The sequence below is a fragment of the Gigantopelta aegis genome, chromosome 7, assembly GCF_016097555.1.
Source record: "Gigantopelta aegis isolate Gae_Host chromosome 7, Gae_host_genome, whole genome shotgun sequence".
NCBI classification, from domain to species: domain Eukaryota; kingdom Metazoa; phylum Mollusca; class Gastropoda; order Neomphalida; family Peltospiridae; genus Gigantopelta; species Gigantopelta aegis.
Window position 1 is genome coordinate 19,281,577 of NC_054705.1, and position 19,754 is coordinate 19,301,330.

General features: G+C 35.6%; 1 protein-coding gene across 2 annotated transcripts in view; it reads left to right on the forward strand.

Moving 5' to 3' along the window:
• LOC121377765 (transcription factor GATA-4-like) overlaps positions 1–19,754 on the forward strand; it is a 99,828-nt gene that overhangs the window by 31,740 nt on the left and 48,334 nt on the right. Inside the window, exon 1 of one of the 2 annotated variants that reach the window (XM_041505856.1) lies at positions 16,626–16,898. The exons of the other annotated variant lie outside the window; for it this stretch is intronic. The gene's annotated coding sequence lies outside the window, so the exon portion shown is untranslated. Of the gene's footprint in view, positions 1–16,625; positions 16,899–19,754 lie in introns of those variants that run through there. 2 annotated transcript variants of the gene reach the window in all.

The following is a 19,754-nucleotide window of genomic DNA, read 5'->3' on the forward strand; positions in this document are numbered from 1 at the left end:
ATGGATCCGCCACTGATAATTTATGATAATGAAAATAAGCAAAAATTTATAATAATGAAAAATAAAGAAATGTGATTTACATGTTATTTACATTATGATAATGTAGGAAACAAAAAATTTGAAACCAAATTAAAATATGATGAAATTTAAAATATGACGCCAGGGCCGTAGCTAGCGGGGGGGGGGGCAAAGGGGGGCAGTCCCCCCCCCCCGAAACAATCCGGAAAGCTGTTTAAGGAGTTTTAGACTATTAACTACTGAGTTGCCCCCCCCCCCCCCCCCCCAAACAAAAAAGCCTAGCTACGGCCCTGGACGCAGTATAAATTATAAATGATCCAACACACATTTACGAAACCATGCATAAATTATTATAATGAGCCTCGTTTCTGACTGCTGGTGTGACGGTCGATGTTGCATGTTATTACATTTATCACCTGACTGGCCTCACCCGGCAGACAACCCGAACAATCGTCCGGAGGAGTCAAAGATCGTTGATTATCGTAAAACAAATACTACTATCTATACCACTGTGACCCGCGATCGTCAAACGGCCACTTGAAGATACTGTATCTGAAGCGAGCACAAACAAACAACAAATTGAGGTGAGAAATCACTCGGGTTTTGGGCTCAAAATAATTCAAATAATCATTAAGAGGAAGATAGAGGATTTTGGGAGGGGTTTGTGTTTAGTTTGAGACGATATTAGACCGGAAGTCGACGTCGCATCTTTGGTTCGTTTTTCGTTGTTTTTTTTGTGGTTTTTTTCGTTCGTTCTCACCAATGTTTCACGATTGATATGTAAACGTATGTAAATCTGAAATATGTACATTGATGATATGAACACTAAGACACCAAAAGCGAATACTGTATCTTCTATTTTCACCCACTCTTGTTAGTAAATGTTCCTACGATTTATAACAAAGTCCGTTGCAACTCACACTAGACTGGAACCGATAGTCAGATGCGAACACAGAACTTTCCAGTCTGTTAAGGCTGATGGTTTATCATAAAGCCACTGATTATTTCTTAAAGGGCCATACCCTAGTTTTTAAACACTAAGGCATATTTGTGACTATTATAGCTGTTTTTAATAACTAAAATCATACTTTACTTAGATTTTATGGTTTAGATTATCAATTTCCGTACATTTGAAGTGTTTTTGGTCATCCTGGTGTTTTCAATATCACAAAATGCATTTCTCATATTTGTAAAAACGCATGTGCGTCCGAGTCGAATTTTAGTCTATTTTAGAGGGTGTTTCACCATTTCAAAGTGACAGACTCGTGTTTCACTCAATTGTAACTTTATCCAAATGTGTTACAGGTTTGTAGATTAACCAAACTTAGTATTAATTTTCACGCGTTAAAACTAGGGTATGTCCCTTTAAAAAAAACCCATGACACCCCCCCACCCCCCCCCCCCCCCCCAAAAAAAAAAAAACCCACAAAAAAACCCCCACAACAACACCCTAATATTTGATAATTTATAAATAAGATACACGTGTTGGGTTTTGTAGCACAAATACCCCATACTTTAATTCGCCATAAAAAACTGTATTTAAATTTGATAATCAGTTTGGATGTTTGCTTTTTTGTAAACAATATAATTACGTTTATGAATATATGTTCTAAACTATCATTTATCGTCCCTGGTTTCTTGCTTATAAATGCCACGTTTTATCGCAAACCGATTCAAATTTCACACCAAATGCATGACGCCAAAACGCTGACGTAATATCTAGCCTCCAAACCCAACAGCTATGTGACGTAATCCGTAGCCTCGTAACCAATCCCCTAGATGTTATTTCGCGTCGTTCGTTTAATTTCGCCCCACAAATGGATTTTAACCAACAATTTACCTAGGGTAATAGGAATGCTTCTCGTACGACCAACAACGCTATATCGGCTGACGTAAAACTTTATCAAGATATTACGTAACTCGTCCATTGGTTTTCTAATGCCCGATAAGAAATGTTAGCACATCATCACAACAGGTTGAAGCTGGAAACCCCTGTTGTCAGGTTGCACAATAGTACTCGCCGTTCGTTCCCGCCGTTTCTAAGAAGCGATACCAAACTGAAGGTTGGTTTTAGTGTCTTTGTGTTCCTAAAAACGAATGGAATATAAAAATCGCAAAAATGTATGGATTGATAGCGCAAATATTCAGTCTATACAATAGCAAATTACATGTATTTATGGTGTCTTTGTTTTTCTTCAGCCAGTGCACCACGACTGGTATATCAAAGGCCGTGGTATGTGCTATCCTGTCTGTGGGATGGTGCATAGAAAAGATCCCTTGCTACTAATGGAACAATGTAACGGGTTTCCTCTCCGATCATCCGACCGCCGATGATTAATGTGCTCTAGTGGTGTCGTTAAACAAAACAAACTTTAACTTTAACCAACAATATATTAAGTCTCAGAACTTCAGTGATACAAATCTATTAACAGAGGCGGATCTAAGGGGGTGGGGGGGGGGGGGGGGGGCAGGGGCCCAGCCCTAAATTTTGCGATAGTTATAATTTTATCATATATTAATTTTGTTTTCTTTTTTACGATCCCCCTCCAAACCTCCCCCAAAGTTCCCTTGGCATTCCACCTCATGTTATTGGGGCCCCCTAAATGGATTTTCTGGATCCGCCACTGATTAAAGTTCTCTCTGTATTATCAAACACTATTTATTTATTTATTTATTAATTTATTTCAATTCACACCGTTATTAATTAAATTCAGAATAATGTATCATAACTTCCTATGTTTGTTTCAGCAATATATTGTTCTAGATGAAAGATACATTTGATAGTTATGGATATTTGTGTATTATCACAAGCTAGATAACCCCATCCATATTATCATGTTTTGTGATTACTAATGCAATTATACGATAACCACATGTTGAGGTTTTCTGGGCATTCATTCATATGGCTACAACTAATTATATATGTACTTGAAAAATCACAGTCGCTTGTATGTATAACGAAAAACCGGCCTCGGTGGCGTCGTGGTTAGGCCATCGGTCTACAGGCTAGTAGGTACTGGGTTCGGATCCCAGTCGAGGCATGGGATTTTTAATCCAGATACCGACCCCAAACCCTGAGTGAGTGCTCCGCAAGGCTCAATGGGTAGGAATAAACCACTTGCACCGACCAGTGATCCATAACTGGTTCAACAAATGGTTTGTACTATCCTGCATGTGGGAAGCGCAAATAAAAGATCCCTTGCTGCTAATCGGAAAGAGTAGCCCATGAAGTGGCGACAGCGGGTTTCCTCTCACCATCTGTGTGGTCCTTAAACATATGTCTTTGTATAACGAAAAATCAAGTGAAATTAAGATACACTATTTATTTGCTTATTTGGTTCTTTGAAGAAGAAATGTTTTATTTAACGACGCAATCAACACAATTTATTTACGGTTATATGGCGTCAGACATATGGTTAAGGACCACAGATATATAGATATATATAGAGAGGAAACCCGCTGTCGCCACTTCATGGGCTACTCTTTTTAGCAGCAAGGGATCTTTTATATGCACCATCCCACAGACAGGATAGTACATACCACGGCCTTTGTTACACCAGTTGTGGAGCACTGGATGGAACGAGAAATAGCCCAATGGGCCCACCGACGGTGATCGATTCTAGACTGACTTCGCATCAAGCAAGCGCTTTAGCACTGGGATACGTACCGTCCCTTTGGTTCTTTGAAATAAATTATATAAATATATTGTGACAGAGAACGTGCCATGTATATAAATGCATGATAAATATATGAGGGAAGCACTGCAACCTATTGATTTCCCTAGAAATTAGGCAAGGCATGGTAGACCAAACACTTTTGGGGCATTTTCACCATTATCGGGACACTTGTTTTTCATTAAAAATACACAAAAATTAATTGAAATAAAAATTAATGTAATTTATATGCTTGCTTTAATAAATGAATGAATGAATGTTTAACGACACCCCAGCACGAAAAATACATCGGTCATTGGGTGTCAAACTATGGTAATGCAAACAAATAAGGTGATGATCAACATCAATATAAAAATTCAAGATTTAAATAAAAACAGTGTAAAGAACTGTACAAAAATACAAATATCACAGATAGATACTGACTTTTACTCAAAATTTCAATTTGTGCTGTATTGGCCATTCTCAAAGAGAATGTTACACCCTTGCACCACGGTGAGGTTACAGCACGCGCAGGGCTTTAATAAATGAATGGCAAAATATATAAAAGGCATATTTTATTAATTAATAATACCTTTTTGGGTGTTTTATAAAGGCAATTTTAGAATTAATTACTGAAAAAAGCTTGTTTAATCTCAGGGCAGCATGGCGCTGATTAAGGCAAGATGGTGCTAGGCTATTGAGGCATGGTGCTGCACCATGCTAAAACAAGCTAGGGAAAATACTACAACCTTTTGCAAAATATATAGTTATATTATGTTAACACATCAGATGATATTATACAGGTTCATAATAAAACATTCACAAAATGGAGAAAAAAAAGTATAACGTGCTCTGTATTTTTTTTCTAAGGAATAATCGTTTTCTATTTTTGAATTTGTATATTTGATAATAAACATTGTACTCTTTGACACAATGAATGAATGAATGTTTAACGACACCCCAACACGAAAAATACACCGGCTATTTGGTAAAGACACAATATCAAATATATAAATTCGGGACGACATATAGAATACCATAACACATTTGGGTAGACAGATATTTTAAGTACAATTAACTGTCTTAAACTTGGTGTCGAACCATCTGTATCGTGTAAGTATTTTAAAGTTAGTTCTATAAGCATGTCATGAAGTTTTCTAATATGTTTTTCATTTTGTGTTTAGAATTCAGTGCAATATTGATGTTTATCTGAGCTCCATAACCTGTTTCCATGGTTTTACCATAACATTTAGTTTTCTCTTTGTGAAGATTTTACGTTCCTAGTCGTCGTTATACCTTTCATGAATGCGACTCTTTCACAGCTGTTTACACTGTATTTTATTGATAATTTCAGAATTTTTTTTTATTGATTTTGATCGTTGTATACTTTTGTTTGACGCTCATTAGTCGACGTAGTTTTTTTCTGTTCTTGACGGGTGTGATTAAATATTAATTCATTGATTCATTAATAATTGTTGTATTGTATTTAAAATATATGCGGAGAAGATACACACGAATGTATGTTAAATATACTAACTTGTTCAGAATCATCGATAGAAGACAGTGCTTCAGCTTTAATAAATGTTATATTGATTTTGAGTTTTAATATTATCTATATTGTAGTAATTGTGTTTGTGTTTTAATAATGTCTAGATTTTAAGTGAATTTGTTTTATTTGTTTTATTTGTTTTAATAATAATAATAATAATAATAATAATATCAATATCAATATCAATAGCTATAGCTATAGCTGTAAAACTATATATATATATATATATATATATATATATATATATATATATATATATATATATATATATATATTAATTGAGATTCTTTTATAATAATACACAAATACGAATTCAGAATAATTAGACACAGGAAACTCAGAAAAACGGATATTTGACCTTTGACACCAGCCTTAGTACAGCTTTACATGTATTTATTTCAGAATCAAACATGAGAATTGATGATACGGTATTCTGAATTATGAGCAAAAATGATGTAGATTACAAATATATAATTATTATACTGAATCAATGAATACAATACACAAAATAATACTAAATTATACAAACTCACTAGCATGCAAGTGAATACTATTTGGTTCAGCACTAGCTCTGTAGCTCGCCAAATGCGAATTTTAATAACAAATGGCCAGTTTTATTTAAATAGTGGCGAAAAAGACCCATTTGTGTGATAACTGATATTTTGTTGGAAAATAGCTATAGGTTTTACATGTTTGAGATAATTTGGCGAATTTTTCTGATCATCCTGTGGTTAAATGCTACTTGGAATTTTTGCTTTCCATTCACTTAACAAATAATAAAACGAAATGTAGTAAAACATACTAAATTAAAAAGAAGAGAATTGCGTTAGTTTTAACAAAAAAAAAGAGAACGAAATGTTTTATTTAACGACGCACTCAACACATTTTATTTACGGTTATATGGCGTCAGACATGGTTAAGGACCACACAGATTTTGAGAGGAAACCCGCTGTCGCCACTACATGGGCTACTCTTCCGATTAGCAGCAAGGGATCTTTTATTTGCGCTTCCCACAGGCAGGATAGCACAAACCATGGCCTTTGTTGAACCAGTTATGGATCACTGGTCGGTGCAAGTGGTTTTACACCTACCCATTGAGCCTTGCGGAGCACTCACTCAGGGTTTGGAGTGGGAATCTGGATTAAAAAAAACCCATGCCTCGACTGGGATCCGAACCCAGTACCTACCAGCCTGTAGACCGATGGCCTGCCACGACGCCACCGAGGCCGGTCTAGTTTTAACAGTGTAATATACTAATAAAATACATATAAATGATACTGAATATTTCTGTATTTAATCATAAAAAAGATAACGTCATCTATCTATCGTGTTTTGTGATTACTAATGCAATTAAGCGATAAACACATGGTAAGCTATTTCATGAAGGTCGACTTATTTTATTTAGTATTCATATGATCATGAAACAATTCGAAGTTATAAAATGGTATATGTCTTGTACAAATAAAGGAAGGAAATATTAAGGAAATATTTTATTTAACAACGCACTCAACACATTTTATTTACGGATATATGAAACTCTGTCAAGTGTCTCGTCTATAGGAGAACAGCCACTCCCAAGGAGATTCTTTACTGGACAGTATTATGTCATCTTTCCTGCATCTCTCAAAAGAAGACTGCCACTCCCAGACAAGTTTGCTAAATCAAAATTAGCACAGGACTGACGTCATTATAATAAATATAGCTGTCGTGACAGCCACTCGTGGATCACTAGCAGGTGTTCGTGAAAGTCCGTCACTTCATCGAAAACGATGAAAGGAAGGAAATGTTTTATTTAACGACGCACTCAACACATTTTATTTACAGTTATATGGCGTCGGACATATGGTTAAGGACCACACAGATATTGAGAGAGGAAACCCGCTGTTGCCACTTCTAGGGCTACTCTTTTCGATTAGCAGCAAGGGATCTTTTATATGCACCATCCCACAGACAGGATAGTAATACCACGGCCTTTTTACACCAATTGTGGAACACTGACTGAAATGAGAAATATCCCAATGTGTCCACCGACGGGGATCGATCCTAGACCGACCGCGCATCAAGCGAACGCTTTACCACTGGGCTACGGCCCGCCCCTTGTACAAATGTGCTTGGAAAAAGAAAGAAGTGTTTTATTTAACGACGCACTCAACACATTTTATTTACGGTTATATGGCATCAGACATGGTTAAGGACCACACAGATTTTGAGAGGAAACCCGCTGTCGCCACTACATGGGCTACTCTTCCGATTGGCAGCAAGGGATCTTTTATTTGCGCTTCCCACAGGCAGGATAGCACAAACCATGGCCTTTGTTGAACCAGTTATGGATCACTGGTCGGTGCAAGTGGGTTACACCTACCCATTGAGCCTTGCGGAGCACTCACTCAGGGTTTGGAGTCGGTATCTGGATTAAAAATCCCATGCCTCGACTGGGATCCGAACCCAGTACCTATCAGCCTGTAGACCGATGGCCTGCCACGACGCCACCGAGGCCGGTAAATGTGCTTGGATGCTAAAAGCACTGATACCAATATACAGATATTGGAGCATGTTCACAAATACATTAAACAGACAGAACTGTGTGACTAAGAACATTTTATTTCGTAGTGCGGAACCGTTAATTTATGTGTTGTTAATGTTTTACTGTTATATTGTTATATAAACCAGTTGGGCTGTCTAAGACGATAACATGTTAATAATGGATACTGTTAAACCATCGATTACTGCTATTTCTTTTAACTTCCCGTTCTTTCAGATTATTTATTCCTTTTTCACAACCTTTAAGGGAGGGTCAGATCACTGGCGTAGGAAACGGGGATTGGGGGGGGGGGGGGCAAGGGGGGCATGTACCCCCTCTTTTCAGATATTTTGCTTTATATTTGCTTTATAATAGTGTAAAAGTGTGTAAATATAAAAGTGTGCCCCCTCACATTTTGCCACTTTCCTACGCTCGAGGGTCTCGTAAGTTGGATGCCGTGTTCCCAATCCTTTTGTGTATACGTGTATATATTATAATTTATATGCAATAAAATATGTTTTCAATTGAAAATTGATGCTAAATATGTGACACTAAGATATTAATTTTATGAAGGTTACTATAAGAATTGTATAATACTTTTTATAATAATTGTGACTGAGACGAGGATGCGTATCAGTTATTGCGATTGGTTTCTGGTGGGTTTTTTACGAGTTTGCACTTAAAAACATTTGTTTTGCGAATATTTTGTTGTTTTATTACTCTGGTTTGTTGTGGGGGTTTTTTATGTGTTTTTTTTGTATTGGCGCGGTAACATATTTACATCGAACGATTAATGATTTATTAATTATTGAAAATGTTAGTTTTTAAACATAGATAATGTTTCGACACCTTTTACGTTAGATATTATTTCTAAATTATATTAAGAATAAAGTATATTCCTTACCTTGTATATTCAATTATACGAGTTAATAAATTATGTAATTTCTTTACTTTACTGTTGTCAAAAGAGTCACAAAAAAGGTATTTCTAAGTAACAATAATTATATGTAATAAATATGTTTTTGTTTGTCTACAAATAACAGAACTTCGACATTTCAATATACATTTGATAGAATTACTAAATATATGCGTGTGTACAGACAAACTGATTTGAAAACAACCTTTTTTCTTTTTCTTTTTTTAAAGTTTCTAAAAAGTTAAAGTTTGTTTTGTTTAACGAAGCACTCTATTTGTTTGCATTTACCATATTTTGACACCCAATAGCCGATGTATTGTTCGTGCTAGGGTGTCGTGAAACATTCATTCATTCATTCATTCATTCATCATTCATTCTTTCATTCTTTCATTCATTTACTAGGGTACTTTGATTAATTAACCATCGGTTATAAAACTAATATTTTGTTCAATAACACGTTGCTGCTATCATAAGAAGTTATGTTATTACCTTTTAACACACGAATGTCAAAAAACACCCACCAAAACCACAAGAGAAAAAAAATGAAAAAAAGTTCTTCCTTGCAAAACTCAAACCCAATGGCGCGAAAAATCTCGAGCACTGCCACACACATTGCTCGCGCCAGTCCCACATGCGTTCTGGCTCGTTGCGATTGAAGCGCCCTCGAAATCCTTGCGGGCAGCGGACAAGCCAGTTTTGCCAGATTTCAAATAACTGGCATATTTTACTAGTGTCTGGTTTTCGCGTGCTTGTTAGCGCAATCTTAAATTATGCAATTTTCACATGCCTCACATTTTAACAATGAACTTAGTAATTTGCACGTTGATAAAAATAAAATAGAAATTAATCCGAAAAATATTGTTTCAAAATTGCCAGTACTAGAGCGGCTAGAATTTTGGCGAAAACTATATTTTGAATTCCATAGGATCGGTTAAAAATCGAAATAGTTGATTGATTGAAACAAATTTTATTTTTTAAAAAAGGACAAAAAACATAATGGATTAAGCACAAGTTATACAATTTATTGAAAAATAGAAAGAAGGAAAAAAAAAAAAAGACGGAAGGAAAGAAAGAAAGAAAAGAAGCAACCAAAATAGTGTATGTAACAGTTAAACTTTATTTTGTTTAACGACACCGCTAGGAAACTTTGAAACTTTATTTCGGTCCACTCAGGCCGACAAACGAGAGCATATGAGGAATTTTTATCACAATGGGTATTTTACAGTGACACGATGACAACAGGAGTTGTTCTTAGAATATATACTCGCCTGAGGTGCTTGCGTTGCAGGATCGAACCACCTCGGTGGATCCATTCAGCTGATTGTGTTTTTTATCGTTCCAACCAGTGCACCACAACTGGTGAAAAGGCCGTGGTATGTGTTTTCCTGTCTGTGGGAAAGTGCATATAAAAGATCCCTTTCTGCATTAGGAAAAATGTAGCGGGTTTCCTCTGATGACTACGAGTCATAATTACCAAACGTTTGATATCCAATAGCCGATAGTTAATTAATCAATGTGCTCTAATGGTGTCGTTAAACAAAAACAAACTTTGGAATATATATAAACATAACTGCAAATAGCTATACACATATTTTAAAATGAATTAATGCAGCACATTGATTTAGTAATCATCGGCTATTGGATGTCACACATTTGGTAATTTTGACATATTGTCTTAGAGAGGAAACCCGTTATATTGTGTTTCCATTAGCAGCAACAACCCCCCCCCCCCCCCCCCCCCCCCCCCCCCCCCAACAACTTGTAAACTTCATATGTAACAGCGCATTTTGTTTACAACCACTTTGACATTTTAGCCAGTATGGCTGCGCGCTGCACACAGCGGGCACCAGTCTTTTGAGTTCACCTGGGTTCCTCTCCAACCTACCTACCTGTCTCACTTGCCTGTTTTATTAGTCACAGGAATTAGCGGGTTTTGCGTCTTTTATCTCGCGACCTTTCATAGCGCGGCTGGTTCTATCTAAATCTGTGTGTTTTTGTGATAATCAATCCACGGAGAGATTGCGCGTTTTACGCGCGTGTTTGCCAATCGGATAGGTCCGTCACAGTGGACCGCTGATGCAGCGTTGTTACGCTAATACAATGGTAGATGACAAAGAAAAAATATTTTATTAACGACACCAATAGAGCACATTGATTTTTATTAATCATCGGTTAATGGAAGTCAAAACATTTGGTAAGTTTTACATAATATAGTCTTATAGAGAAAACCCGCAACATTTTTGGTTTTCCATTCTAATTCTAATTCTAAAATGATTAACGTGCACATTCAGAGCAAACTGTTGTAGCGCACGCCTGTTCTGGGCACAAGTACCGACCTCAGCCGGTTCCTCCGTCAACAGGACAAGAAAGGTTTTCCATTAGTAGCAGTGGGTCTTTTATATGCACCTTCCCACAGACAAGATAGCACATAACACGGCCTTTGATATGCCAGTCGTGGTGCACTAGTTGAGACCACAGACGGGTATCGATCCTAGATGACAACGAAAACAACAGAACTCTCGGCGAAGTAATGTATGTCTTTAGCGGCCTTTATCATAAAATAGGTAAATAAATAAATAAATAAATAAATAAATAAATTTAAGTAACTTTTAGTAGAAAGGCCTTTATTATAAAATAAATAAATAAATAAATAAATAAATAAAAAATTGATTAAAAATATCAATTCCTTCAAAATGAGTATTTACCATACAACAATAGTATGTGTGCAATACTATTTGGATTTGGTTAGAGTATAAATAAATAATAAACGAAATTAAATAATTAAAATTAACTGAGAGTAACTGACAGTTTGTATATATAACATTAAAAATAACGTTTCACAGACAACATTATCTTTTATGTATTTTAAAGGGACATTCCTGAGTTTGCTGCAATTTTTAAGATGTTATCGACTAACAGAGACTTTTTAACGATTGTAATTACATATCATATATAGTTTTCTTCATAAAATATTAGTGGCTGTATATTAAACGTGTTTCTGATCGTTCTAATATTTGTACTAGTTTAAATTTCATTTTTATTTCCTAAAATATATTTTTTTCGTACGTACGGAATTAATTGAAGACAAAATCTAGTTTGGGCTTCTTACAAATATTAAGACGACCAGAAACACATTGAATATACAGACACTGATATTCAAAACAAGAAAATATATTTAATATGTAAGTTTAATCGTAGGAATATTTTATTAGTCGGAAACATCTTACAATGCAGCAAACTCAGGAATGTCCCTTTAATGAATAAAAATGTCTAACGGACAAAAACCAACAAGCATTCTGGTAATACTATTGACAATTAAATTTAAATGAATTAAATGTACAATATTAATGAATGAATGAATGAATGAATGAATGAATGAATGAATAAACAAACAAATAAATGGAAAGATGAATAGACAGACGGACGAATCTCACGAAGCGATCTTACGGCTAAGATCATCTTAAGCGCATAGCTACTTTACGAACCGGCCTCAGTGGCGTCGTGGTTAAGCCATCGGACATAAGGCTCATCGGTACAGAGTTCGCAGCCCGGTACCGGCTCCCATCTAGAGCGAGTTTTAACGACTCAATGAGTAGGTGTAAGGCCACTATACCCTCTTCTCTCTCACTAACCACTAACGACTAATAACTAACCCACTCTCCTGGACAGACAGCCCAGATAGCTGAGGTGTGTGCCCAGGACAGCATGCTTGATCCTTAATTGGATATAAGCACGAAAATAAAATTGAAAACTAAATAAAAATATTTATGCATTTATGGTGATCTTAGCGCTACGACTGCTTCGTGGATGTATTAACGGCGATTTCGCTAAAAGGTTAAAATAATCGTAAATTTGTCTTGTTTATCCCAGTCTTACTTTTACTAATTGTTATTAACTATAATTGCCGGCTGTCGCCTTAAACCACCCAACATGTCAGTAGGGCGTGTCAAACAAAGAAACCCGTAAAGTTTAATGACATCGCCCTAGCCATTGTCCGAAGTGGTTAAAGATTCCTCCTGGTTTAAACACGATGCCAGACTTCAGCGGAATACCGTAAATTATCATAAAAACGGACGTCTAGTCCCTCTCACGCCATTGTTTCCGGTGGGTGGTTAATGTGAAATATAAAGTTGTACTTGTCTTGGTTTTGCGATAACGGAATGATGAATAATAGATGTGAAGAAGAGAGGGAAAAAAGAAGAAAGAACTGGGCTCCGTTTTACAAGGCGATCGTAGCGTGAAGATCGCCTTAAAGCCGCACACCCTAGTTCCATCCAGCGAAAATAAATTATAATTTGGTTAATCTACAAACCTGTAACACACTTAGATCACGTTTTTATCAAATGGAGTGAAAAAGCAGGTTTTATATCGATAAATACCATGGGAATCCCCATGTCCCAATTGCTTGAAATAATTTTGAAAGTTAGTATTCTGATGTCACCGGTAGATGTCGCTCGAAGCACAACAATGCCTACGTCACGACAAATTTCACAGACTTGGGGTGCGTTCGTTTCACCTCTCCTGGACATGTTCCAACTGTTCTGTCCTGGTTGTATCCCCTCTCCAGATATCGTAAGACTTAGCAAAATTATTGGTTTTAAGGGTTTGTAACGTTTTGTATTGAGACACTTACTTGTCTGAACTTTATTGTTACTGAAAATGTTCACGAACTGTGAAGAAAAATCTCACAAATGAACAACAACAAATCGGATGTTGATTGCGCGAACCGTGCACGAGAAAACAAACCGAACCAAAATGATAACGGTCACGTGATATACCAACGTCTGTGACATTGAAATGGAAATATCCCCTCTAAAAATAGATTGGACCTCGCTTGCTTAACGGTTTTTTCTCGACAACACGTCTTGTGAAAAAATGCAAAAAATGCATTTCGTGGTCAAACATCAGGATTACCAAAAAGCACTTCAGGTGAATGGAAATGTGTATTCTAAATAATAAAATGTAAGTAAAGTGCAATTTTATTTGTGAAAAATGGGGTTTAATAGCAAAAAACAACGCCGTAATGGTTAACAAATAAACGTAACTAGGATGTGTCCCTTGAAGTCCTTAAGGTAGCTATTCGTTAGCGCTTAGCGCTAAGATCGCTTCGCAGAACTGTTGCAAGAGGAACAACAATTTTGGGGTTGTTTTTTTTGATGATGATAATTTTGACACTTTTCCTTATTGCTTTTTGGTTGTCATTGAAAACTAGAGGTCACCTAAGGCTTGATTTTCGTTTTGCTTCAACTCTATGTTTGTGCTTATATCAAATTAAGGTTCAAGCACGCTGGCATGGACATACACCTTAAACCAAGAGTATCTTTGTCCTTAATTGAGAAATAATATGTAGGGTTTCTTTAACTGCTGGATTCCCCTCCCCCACCTATTTTTTTTTTGTAAATTGTAAAACTATTATCGTATTCTTGTATTCAGTAGAAAAGTAGTCCAATAAAATTATTCCATAGATCCGCGAAAAGACGAGGAATTTTTGGATGTAGTCTCTACTTATAGGTGGGATCCATCCATTTATTCTGTTAACATACATAACGACGTGCAGACAAACATGATATTTATAGAGCTGCATAATAGTTTATAGACTTAGATTGAATACATGATACATAATAACGAATGTACTTACAGCTTAGTAAGGCCAAGCATACATTATCTTCAACTTCAGTACAAAACTATTATATATATATATCTATATATTTTTAATTTGCGACATATTCTCTCCAAATCACAAAATATATTACTAATATGTCAGATATAGGCTGGATATATAATAAAAACCGTCAACTTTCAAATTTCACTTCTGACCCCAATCGTCCTTCAAGATCTTTGGTGGTCATAAAACCTACCGTAATACTGAACTACCGGTTGTAATGTTTGCTCAATTAATTCACTATTATCATATAACCATTCGCCACAGCTAATATACCTTACAATTTTGGCAACTGTAAATTCTTATTAGACAAAAAAGAAGATTTTTTTATTTTATTTAACGACGCATTCAACACATTTTATTTACGGTTATATGGCGTCAGACATATGATTAAGGACCACACAGATATTGAGAGAAGAAACCCACTGTCGCCGCTGAAATAAACAAATAATTATATTAAATTATAATAAAACAAAACAAAACTAAAGAAAATTAGGATTTTAAGGATACTACAATGATGAGGATGCTACAATAAAAAAGCGAACTTACTTTCTTACTAAGTTTTTTTCACATTATTTTCTTTACTTTTTTGACACAATAAACACATCTCTATAAAAAAAATATAACATATAAAAAATATATGTTTTGTTAAGCTGTTTTGTTTGAGTTTCTTCTACATGTTTATTATCGTTCGCAGTTTGAGCTGAAATCTAGGATAAACATATAAATATTCCAGCTAGTGGAAAATATACATTTCGCCAAACCAGCTTTAATCCCGATAGCGTTGAAGTTGACGTCACGGGCAGCATGTAGCGACGCAAAACAAATGCTCAGCTCCACTAACATTGCATTAAGGCTCGCCAAAAGATTTCATAATATTTATAAGCATTCAATTAGCTTCCAAGAGGTACCCCCTGCAAATGCGACAGTCGTCAGTGCCAAGTATTGTATTTCCAACTTCTTTTTGTTTAAGTCAGTGGGTTTTTTTCCTTCTTTCTTCGTTTTTTGTTTTCTCTTTTCTCTCTTTTTAAAAATTTCGTTTTATTCTAAAAAAAAAATTGAATAGTCTCGATCGCTCTCAGACTCAAAATTCGCGAAATCTTCTGAAACTCTTAATTAAAACAAAAATGACTGAATTTGAGATTCTCGGTCATTCCCGGAATTTCAGATTCTGTTTTGAAACAAAAGTCCCAAAACATCCAACAACACACAGACACCCTCCCCCCCCCCCCCCCCCATTTACAATTAAAAAGTAATAAATAAAAACAAGAACACCACCCCACACAATTTTCGCTAATTCCAGTGGTTTATGTGGTACAAAATAAGTGACAATTCACAATACCAAACAAACAAGAGACAAACAAAAACTAAATGGATAGATAGATAAATGGAGAGAGAGAGAGAGAGAGAGAGAGAGAGAGAGAGAGAGAGAGAGAGAGAGAGAGAGAGAGAGAGAGACAGAGAGAGAGAGACAGATAGAGGGGGGGGAGGAGATAGATAGACAGAGAAAGAGACAGATTGAGACAGAAAGAGAAACTATGAGAGAGACAGTCAGAGAGAGAGAGAGAGAGAGAGAGAGAGAGAGAGAGAGAGAGAGAGAGAGAGAGAGAGAGAGAGAGAGGGGTGGGAGAGAGGGAGGAGATAGATAGATAGACAAAGAAAGAGACAGATTGAGACAGAAAGAGAAACTATGAGAGAGAGAGAGAGAGAGAGAGAGAGAGAGAGAGAGAGAGAGAGAGAGAGAGAGAGAGAGAGAGGGTACAAAAAAGCTAATAAAAAAGTACGCTTCCAAAAATATTATGGATACTTTTTTTTGGACTCAGGTTAGGGGTGTCACTGCTGGCAATCCATGTCCTCGCTGGTCAAGGCAATCCCCCTAATTCTTTTCTTTTGACAAGACTCTGGGCGGATCGAGACTCATTGAGGCAGGAACCAGTTTTTGGCCCATCTCACTGTTTCATCTTATAAACAGACGAGACACAGCAAGGGGTCGCATCATGTTCCGAGAATATCGAATCGCAAGATATCTGATAAAAACCGTAACGCCAAATCACGAGGAGGGCCTAAAAAACGGAACAGGCCATCTTTACGTGATAAGGGGTGGTCAGTTGAGAAATCAAACCCAATAAATAAATTCCATATTTAAAAAAACAAAAAAACACGAAAACAAAAACAAAATTAAAATCGCAATTTATAATTGATAATCTAAGATTTACAACAGGCTAACGCCCGGTGTTGTTCATTTCAGTTGTTATTTGCGTTTCGTTTTCGACTGCTTGCCGCGATGTATATGTCTGAAACTGACACCCCATCAGCGTGGCTCGCCCCGCCCACTTCTTATTGCAAATATTTCAGAGCGTAATGACTCCGTGTGTACACACAGCAAGCGAATAAGATCTTTATAGCCAGCGTCTTGCAAACGTTGGTTCTGTAGAAATCGAGCGACCCATATCGAAGACTTGATAAGACGAGGAACAGTTTTCTCTCCGGAAAACTCGGAGTCGCAATTTGGACTGGGATGTAAAAAAAAAAAAAAGGAAAAAAGAAAAAAGGAGGGAGAGAGAAAGCGAGAGAAGGAAGTACGTGGGTTCTATTATCTTAAAGTGTAGTTAATTACCTCGACGGAAAACGCCGACTATCTTCGTCCAGGGATATGCGATACACGATTTCTAGCATAAGCGATTTCATTTTACATTGGCGCTTATCATATCGTTTTATTATCGCCATAAGTTCCAATGTTTTGCCTTCCGATAATGCAAGGGTACCGTATAGGCCCTAGACAATTCAGAATCCAGCGGGCAGTGTGAGTTGGTAACTTCTCGTAAACAGCCGCTACCTTAGTTTACTTTGCGACACTACAAAAGTTTGGATTTTTTATTTAACCTGTTGTTTGTTTTCACAAAAAGGACGACATTCTTGTTAAGAGGAATATTTTAGAAAAAAATGCTTTGTTCGGATTATTCTTCGTCATCGTGGGTACAACGCAATATGGACGTACCCACGTTGATTAAATTTTTATTAATACAAATCTCCGGCGGTTTGGAAACTGTGGACTTTGAAGTGTCCCGCCCACCTTAACCAGTCGACTCAGCTTACCTGCTTTACGGTTCGTATGTAAACAGTCGCTATTGTAACTTCTAAGCGGTCTGTTGTTGCGCCGCTTAAATGAAAGAAAACCTATAACACCCGGTTAAAACAAACTACATTTCGGATCAACGGGTAGAGCACAGAGTCGATAATTGTTCTGTAGTTGTTGTTAAAAGTTGTGTGATCTATGTGACGTGCACGTCACTTCCGATCAACGTGTAGCAGTTGTTATTTAAACAGTTAATTACTGAAAATATTACAGGTATAATAGTGAAATGATATTGTTTTAGAGGTAACTATTGAGTAGTTCTATTCTTACAAATGTTGTTAATTTAATCTTTATTTGGACAGTTAATTATTTAAAATATTATGGAATAATGCAGGTATACATGTCGTAAAATTTTATTGTTTTAGCGGTAACTGTTGAATAGTTCTATTCTTACAAATGTTGTGAATTTAATCTTTATTTGGACAGTTAATTATTTAAAAAAATTATAGAATAATGCAGGTATACATGTCGTAAAATGTTGTTTTAGCGGTAACTGTTGAATAGTTGTATTCTTACACATTTTGTGAATTTAATCTTTATTTGAATAGTTTATTATTTAAAATTCTATAGAATAATACAGGTATACATGTCGTAAAATGTTATTGTTTTAGCGGTAACTATTGAGCAGTTGTTGTCTTGCAAATGTTGAGAATTTAACCTTTTAAGTCATTTTTTGAACAGTTAATATCGTTTAAAATATTATAGAATAATGCATGTATAACATGTCATAAAATATTATTGTTTTAGCAGTAACTGTTGAATAGTTGTTGTCTTGCAAATGTTGAAAATGTAACCCTTTAAAGTCATTTTTTGAACAGTTAATTGTTTAAAATATTATAGAATACCGCAGGTATACTTGTCGTGTAAAATGATGTTGTTTTAGCGGTTACTATTGAGTAGTTGTTTTCTTACACATGCTGAGGATTTAAGCTTTTTCAGTCATTATGTAAATAATATATTATTTAGAGACTTATTGTGGAATAAGCAGATCTGCTTGTTGCAGCATAAGTCTGTTTTAAAGATAAAAAGTTAGTTGTGTGTATTTTTCCACCTCGATTTTACGCACTCCAATAACACATTTTTGGTATAATATGGATATATTTTTATTACAGATTATTAGGCCAGTATTTTTTTATTATTCGGTTTACGAACCCGCCGACGTAAATTTTGCTCAAATAAAATAAATAAAAAAAGTCGTATTTTTCGCTTTTATTTTTAATTTTTTTGCCGCCGACTTTCACAAATAGCTCAAAAGAAAAAAAAAAGTTACCATTCTAGTCTATCGTGGCGCATTTCGTAAGGTAACCGTGAAAAATAACACTTATTTCGTCAATAAATATACCGTTGTAGATACGAATTGTTAATTCGTCTTCGGTCGCTCTCTTTCGGTCCGATTCGCTATTTCGCTTCGATTTCTATGCACCGCGCGGTTGCGCACAGAGATGCCTTGTCAATCTTATTTTGTTACAAAGAATCCACATCTATCAAAGTAGCCATATTAAAAAAAAAAATCACCCCTACTGATACACCCCAAACAGGTGGGGTTTTTTCTTCCTCCTACCTATGTGCACAAAAGTTCTTGTTTGTAAACCTAAAAATTAAAAAATACCGGCCTTAGAAGCAGCTTTGATAGTTTGGACGTTGTTTTAAATATATATATTATAGTTTTTCTTGTAAATACTTTGCGATTTGATAAAATGGTATATATAATTTTAATTTCCCTTCGTTACAGATTCGTTGTTGCATGCTGACTACTGTTGGATAAAAGACAAATTAATAAATACTAGTTGTTTTTGACAATTAACATAGTTATTATTTATATTCATTGACACATGTGTATACGGCTAATTTTCTTTGATCGATTTATTTAAAGAATCTTCAATAGTTGTTTTTTTTTAATGCAAAATTGGTGTTAAAAGTATACAGTTTTATTTTTCACCCAGACCCGTTGTGTGTCTTTGATATAGTGAGCATGTTGCTTATGCTCTTTCTCGGCAATTTGTGAAAGGGACATTCCTGAGTTTGCTGCAATTTTTAAGATGTTATCAACTAACAGATACTTTCTAACCATTGTAATTACATATCAAATATATTTTTCTGCATAAAATATTAGTGATTGTATATTAAACGTGTTTCTGATCGTTCTAATATTTGTACTAGATTAAATTTCATTTTATTTCCTAAATTATTTTTAATCAAGACAAAATCCAGTTTGGGCTTGTCACAAATATTAAGACGACCAGAAACACATTGAATATACAGACACTGATACTCTAAACAAGAAAATGTATTTAATATG